At 36.1% G+C, this 7,320-nt stretch overlaps 1 protein-coding gene across 1 annotated transcript in view; it reads right to left on the bottom strand.

The window, feature by feature from the left end:
- LOC101890010 (protein qui-1) overlaps positions 1 to 7,091 on the bottom strand; it is a 306,956-nt gene extending 299,865 nt beyond the window's left edge. Inside the window, exon 1 of the mRNA XM_059125663.1 lies at positions 6,406 to 7,091. The gene's annotated coding sequence lies outside the window, so the exon portion shown is untranslated. The remainder of the gene's footprint in view (positions 1 to 6,405) is intronic.
- Between the last annotated feature and the right edge of the window lie 229 nt (positions 7,092 to 7,320).

Below are 7,320 nucleotides of genomic sequence, written 5' to 3' on the forward strand. Positions count from 1 at the left end.
ATTTTTTTAACGACCAACTCCTAAACGTGGTTTTTTAAAAAATATATTTCCAAAGACCAACTCTCAAACGTTTTTTAAAAATATATTTTCAAAGACCACTGGGCTAAATTTTGATAAAAATATTTTTTAAAAATATGTTTTCAAATACCACAGGGCTGATTTTTGAAAAAAATATTTTTTCAAGAACCATCTTTTTTAGAGACCAACAGACGTTGATTTTTCAAAAATATTTTTCAAGGACCAACAAACGTGGATTTCTTAAAAATATTTTTTTAAGGATCAACGGACGTCAATTTTTAAAAATATTTTTTCAAGGACCAACGTTTTGAACTTTTTTAAAAATATTTTTCAAGGACCAACAGAAGAGGATTTTTCTAAAAATATATTTTCAAGGACCAACAGAAGAGGACTTTTCTAAATAAATTTTTTCTAGGACCAACAGAAGAGGATTTTTCTAAAAATATTTTTTCAAGGACCAACAGAAGAGAATTTTTCTAAAAATATTTTTTCAAGGACCAACTCCCAAACGTGGATTTTTTTAAAGTACTCTTTCAAGGAACAATTGAAAGAGTATTTTAGAAAAATCCTGTGGACTTTTTACAAAGATATTTTTTCAAGGACCAACAGTAGTGGATTTTTCTAAAAATATTTTTTCAAATACCACTGGGGCGGATTAAAGAAAAAACAAAAACTATTTTCACATACCACTGGGTCAATTTTTGAAAAAAAAAATATTTTCCAAGGACCATCAGAAGCGAATTTCTTAAAAATATTTTCTTGAAAGACCAACGCCCAAACGCGTATTTTTAAGAAAAAAATGTTTGCAGGATCCTGTGTTTATATTTAAAGGACGAATTGTGGGGTAAATTCACTAAAGGTCCAAACATTGGTTTTTGATTTCTTTTTCGATGACCAACCCTGGACCTTGAATATTATTCATGGACGTAACGTTGATTGCGAGTCGACCAATTGCTCATCTGCAGTCAATCAATTGCTCGTCTATAGTCGGAAAGTTGCTCGTCTATGGCCGACCAGTTGCTCGTCTATGGCCGTCCAGTTGCTCGTCTATGGCCGACCAGTTGCTCGTCTATGGCCGACCAGTTGCTTGTCTATGGCCGACCAGTTGCTCGTCTATGGCCGACCAGTTGCTCGTCTATGGCCGACCAGTTGCTCGTCTATGGCCGACAAGTTGCTCGTCTATGGCCGACCAGTTGCTCGTCTATGGCCGACCAGTTGCTCGTCTATGACCGACCAGTTGCTCGTCTATGACCGACCAGTTGCTCGCCTCTATCAGTTGCTCGTCTCTATAGTCGACCAGTTGTTCGTCTCTGTAGTGGACCAGTTGCTCGTCTATAGTCGATCAGTTGCACGTCTATAGTCGACCAGTTGCTCGTCTATGGCCGACCAGTTGCTCGTCTATGGCCGACCAGTTGCTCGTCTATGGCCGACCAGTTGCTCGTCTATGGCCGACCAGTTGCTCGTCTATGGCCGACCAGTTACTCGTCTATGGCCGACCAGTTGCTCGTCTAAATTCGAACAGCTACTCTGTAGACGACTGACTCGCTGGGCAGCAACTCGACTCTATAGAGCACTGACTCGTAGCTCGTCTGTAAACGACTCTCGGGCCAGCCTATCACCTGGCTACCCCACCTGCTATAGAACGGACTCCCTTGCCTATAAAGAAAACAGTCTGGTCAAATCACTAGCTCGTTTATAGAGAAAACCGCCGACCAACTCGAAAAGTAGCCAGCCAGCCAGCCCTCTGTTCATCCATGAAGACTCCTTGACTAGCACACTAGTTCGTTTAGTGGTACTCCTCGGCCCACCAAATCTATGGAGACTCCCATCCGACCCGAAAAGATAATCTTTAACTTTGTTGCTTCCTGCTCATCAATAGAGAATGACCTGACCATACACTTCTTTAATACAGAAAAGAGAATATATGGATATGTCCCCTCTGTCCATATATATATGGCCCCGAGGAGGTGGTTTTCCATATATATATATATATATATATATATATATATAAATGTAAAATTTTCTTTAAATTTTCCTCAATGAAATAAAGCTTTTTTTTTTTGTTATTAGTAAAATCAACAATTTTAAGAGCTCGCCAATGAATTTGTTTATATTCAATAATATTTTAGCTTTTTTGTGATCATTAATAACAACAACAAAAGAGCACTCTAATTTTTACTAGATGTATGAGGATGCAAGCGTTCGAAGCATTTTTATTATTAGTGAAAACAGATGAATATTTAAAACTGACAGACTCTTTAGGAAATTTGGATATTCCAAATCCCTCCCTCCACGCCATTGCTTTTGTGAAGGAATTGAATAATCGAAGAATCTCCCTCCTCATAAACAGGCAACAATAAGATTTTGTTATTAACTTTGAAATTTATTGAAAGTTCATTAAATATCAGCCGCCTCCCTCCCCAATTATCGTTCGGCATTAGCCTTAACATCTTCATCTACATCAGTATTGGCATTATTATCGCAGTATTACCGCATTCACAGTCTTTGCTATTTCTCGTCTTCTTTGTTTCCGACTTAATTTCTTGTAATTTTAATTAAAATTTTATGCCATTAAATAAACATTCATTCATGAACATTGGGGTGTAACGATAAACTATAACAGGTTAAAAATTCGATAAAATTCTCACGGCCATGGGACCATCCGAATAGCCTTAAGATATATATTGCAAATGGTAGAAAAATATCCTCGGCCTTAATTTATTTGTGTATACACCCTAATATACCTCTGTTTATTTGAACATTTGACCCCACACACACACACACACTATTTACATTAAGTACGCTTTGTATTGTTGGTTTATTGGGCAGGGGGTGGGGCGGCACATTGTTATTGTAATTGTTGCTGGATGCCTCGTTTGCCATTAATTTCATCGTTGTTGATGTTAGTGTTGTTTTTGGTTGAATTCAATAAACATTTATTTACATTACCACAAATTGAAAATAGCTTCGGGAAGTGCCAACCAACCAATCACACACCCACCCATCCACCCCTCCTTCAACAAATAAATGATGTGGCGACTTTCACGTGTGAAAAGAACTAATTGACAGTGCACTATTTCGGTCAACAAAATACATTAACTCAAAGAATTCCCCCCCCCCCCCCCCTTTCCACTCTTACGCCCTTCAATGAGGGGCTAATGAGTGGAGCTACAGTAGCTATTCTAGCGAACAAAAAGGAAAATGAATGTCATTGACTTCCAGCCGTTAAGTCCATCGCAATACCGGCCAAATATTAATGTTCGACATGAATTTTGAAGGCTTTGCATTGTGTATCTAATCGATACATTTGTAATGTGAATAACTTCAATTTGTCAAAAATTTCGAGGAAATATCGGAAATGTTGAGTATTTACATTAATTAATTAAGGGGAAGTCATTAAAACCTCAAACAAGGATTTTTACCCACTTAGCTGAGAAAGAAGTTGTAGGGAGCTCCTTGGGAGAAAAAACCTTTAATATTGTAGAATTCCAAGAAAGTCTTTATATATTAGTTAAAGGCCTCTATAGCTATATACACAAGCCGAATACAAGCAATAAATTCTCCCAAGATAAGCTGAAAATCCAGCAAGTTTCCACAGAGCAGCTGCAGGAGATTAAGTGTATTTTAGAAAGCAAGTCTAGCCGACGAGCTAGCGAAGCTAACAAAGCGCCATGAACAAGGCCAATAAGCCTTCGTAGGCTGACGGTCTGGGAATCCCTATAGACGCAGTTGGCTGCCTCATTTCGACTATAGACGATCAGTTCGTCAATGGACGACGTACTCTCCAGCCGACTCACCGTGTCATCTGTAGTCGATTGACCCGCTACTCAACTGACAAGTTGGTCGACTAAAGACGAGCTGGCGAATATAGACGACTTGATTTAGTATAGACGAGCTGGTCGACTATAGACGAGTTGTTCGACGAGCTCATCGACTAAAGACGAGCTGGTTGTCTAAAAACGTGCTGGTCGACTATAGACGAATTGGTAGTCTATGGACGTCGACTGACTGTTTGTCAGCGATTAGCCGATTGCAAACTCGCTGATCCACTATAGACGAGCTGGTCGACTATAGACAAGCTGTTCGAATATAAACGAGATGGTCAAAAATAAACAATTTGGTTGGCTAGCCAACGACTTAGCTGTCTATGGACGACTTGGTCTAGCGGCTAGCTACCCAGCTAGTTAGTCGCCAAAAGACTACCTGGTCCTCAAAAATATGTCTTACAAATACACGTTTGGGAGATGGGCTAACATCCACGTCTTTCGGTCCTTGAACAAATATTTTTAAAAAAATCCTCGGCAGTTAATCTTAGAAGAAATATTTTTTTAAAAAATCCACGTCCGTTGGTCACTGAAAAAAAATTAGAAAATTCACGTTTTAAAGTTGGTCCTTAATAAAATATTTTTGCAAATGTACGTTTAAGATTTGGTTCTTGAAAAAATATTTAAAAAAAACCCAAAGTTGGATGTAGTCCCTTGAAATTTTTCTTTAAAGAATCCACGTTTGGGAGGTGGTACTTGAGAAAATCCTTTCTTAAAAAATCTGCAACTTTTGGTCCTTGAAGTCATCGTTTGGGAGTTGGTCCTTGAAACCAACGTTTGGGAGTTGGTCCTTGAGAAAATCCTTTTTTAACAAATCTGCAACTTTTGGTCCTTGAAATCAACGTTTGGGAGTTGGTCCTTGAGAAAATCCTTTTTTAAAAAATCTGCAACTTTTGGTCCTTGAAATCCACGTTTGGAAAAAAAATATTTTTAAAAAATCCACGTCTGTAGGTCCTTGAAAAGATATTTTTTAAAAAATCTGCAACTTTTGGTCCTTGAAATCCACGTTTGGAAAAAAAATATTTTTAAAAAATCCACGTCTGTAGGTCCTTGAAAAGATATTTTTTAAAAAATCTGCAACTTTTGGTCCTTGAAATCCACGTTTGGAAAAAAAATATTTTTAAAAAATCCACGTCTGTAGGTCCTTGAAAAGATATTTTTTAAAAAATCTGCAACTTTTGGTCCTTGAAATCCACGTTTGGAAAAAAAATATTTTTAAAAAATCCATGTCTGTAGGTCCTTGAAAAGATATTTTTTAAAAAATCCTCGACAGTTGGTCTTTGAAAAAATATTTTTTAAAAAATCCACGTCTGTTGGTCCTTGAAAAAAATGTTTTCAAAAAATCCTTGACAGTTGGTCCTTGAAAAAATATTTTTTTAAAAATCCACGTCTATTGGTCCTTGAAAAAATATTTTTTTAAAAATCCACGTCTATTGGTCCTTGAAAAAATATTTTTTTAAAAATCCACGTCTATTGGTCCTTGAAAAAATATTTTTTTAAAAATCCACGTCTATTGGTCCTTGAAAAAATATTTTTTAAAAATCCATGTCTTTTGGTCCTTGAAAAAATATTTTTTAAAAATCCACGTCTGTTGATCCTTGAAAAAAAGATATTTTAAAAAATCCTCAACAGTTGGCTCTGGAAAAAATATTTTTAGAAAAATCCTCGTCTGTTGGTTCTTAAAAAAAATATTTTTAGAAAAATCCTCGTTTTTTTTAAATTCACGTCTGTTGGTCCTTAAAAAAATATTTTTTAAAAAATCCACGTCTGTTGGTCCTTGAAAAAAATATTTTTTAAAAAATCCACGTCTGTTGGTCCTTGAAAAAAATATTTTTTAAAAATCCACGTCTGTTGGTCCTTGAAAAAATATTTTTTTAAAAGATCCACGTCAGTTGGTCCTTGAAAAATATTTTTTTAAAAACCCATGTTTGGGAGTTGGTCCTCGAAAACGTATTTTTAAAAATCAACGTTTGGGAGTTATTCCTTGAAAAGGTATTTTTAAAAAAATATTTTTAAAAACTACACGTTTTGGAGTTGGTCATTGAAATATTTTTCTTTAAATATCCGTGATTAGGAGCTGGTCCTTGAAAAAATATTAAAAAAAATCCACGTTTGGGAGTTGGTTTTTGAAAATTGATTTTTAAAAAAATCCGCAACTGTTGGTCCTTGGAAAAAAATTTTGTTGAAATACCCATCTGTTGGTCCTTGAAGAAAAATTTAAAAATTCAAGGCCCTTGTATCCTACAGCCCTGTTTTTTTTTCATAATTCATATTATTCGCCATATGGTTAACACAAATCCATTTGCGCACCTAGAAAGATTTAGACATTTTCACCACGTAATCACGTCTCATAAATGATATAACACTACTTGAGGACATAAGACCCCGTCTAAGTTCCAAATCTCCACCTGCACCTGTGCAAATGCAATAGCATCAAATCTCCTCCACAAAGCACTGCTGCTACTCGGTATGGCGGCTTAATTACGGCAAATATTTGACTAACCGATATTCGATATTTACATTGAATTTGATTTTTTTTGCAGTTATATCCCGCTACGCTTACCTTTGGAGTGGAGGAATTAAACATCTGGTGGTTGGTGGGTAGCGATTTGAACAAAATTTAATTTTAGCAACATCTCTCGGCACCCACACACACATCGACACACAAAAACACACTTTAACACATTTATTGCAAAGCAATTTCCATAAATTGTTGATAAGATAAACAAAATTCAAATATTTGCCGAAAAGATTTAGCAGCGCCGGAATAACATCGAAGGCGAGCAATTTAACACTTTTCTAGCTTCGCGCAATGCTTTCAACGTTTCACAAGAATTCTTTGTTGTTTTTCTTTTCGATTTTTTTGTTTCTTTTTTATTTTGTTTAGATGAAAATGAATATTATTCTAATCAGGAAATTTTCAATATTCCCAAACACAAATTTTTATTATTTTGAAGTAAAATTCAAAATAATTTCACATCACATCTTTACAGTGGTGGTGAAAACTTTGTTTAGATTTTTCATTCATTTTACTTTCATCTCCTCTTCTTTTTTCCGAATATTTTAATTAGGGCATTTGTTTCCTGTTTGGATTTGTATTTTCTTATCTCGTTTTGTTTCCTCTTCACTTGTTTTTGTGTTTCTTTTTCTTTGGTTTTTTTATCACCTCTAGTATATCTAAACAAATTTTTTCTTGCCGCTTAATTTTTTATTCGCATTAAACATTCGGAACCACAGAACCGTTCGAAATGCCGTGAAATGCTCAACTGGAGTTTTCTACCAGACCAGCCAACATTCGGGGGCATCTGGCGTTTGGTTGTGCGAAATTGCGCCTGCGTTTTGGGGGGAGAACCAAGAAAAAGCTCTCTCTAGCCTATCGTCTGCCTGGACAGCGAACTAGATTCCATTGTGGTTGCCTGTGTTCCATTTCCTATTTATACCGGATTTATCTTAACCTGTTATATGGTTGGTTGGTTGG

This window comes from Musca domestica, unplaced genomic scaffold (assembly GCF_030504385.1).
Source record: "Musca domestica strain aabys unplaced genomic scaffold, Musca_domestica.polishedcontigs.V.1.1 35, whole genome shotgun sequence".
NCBI classification, from domain to species: domain Eukaryota; kingdom Metazoa; phylum Arthropoda; class Insecta; order Diptera; family Muscidae; genus Musca; species Musca domestica.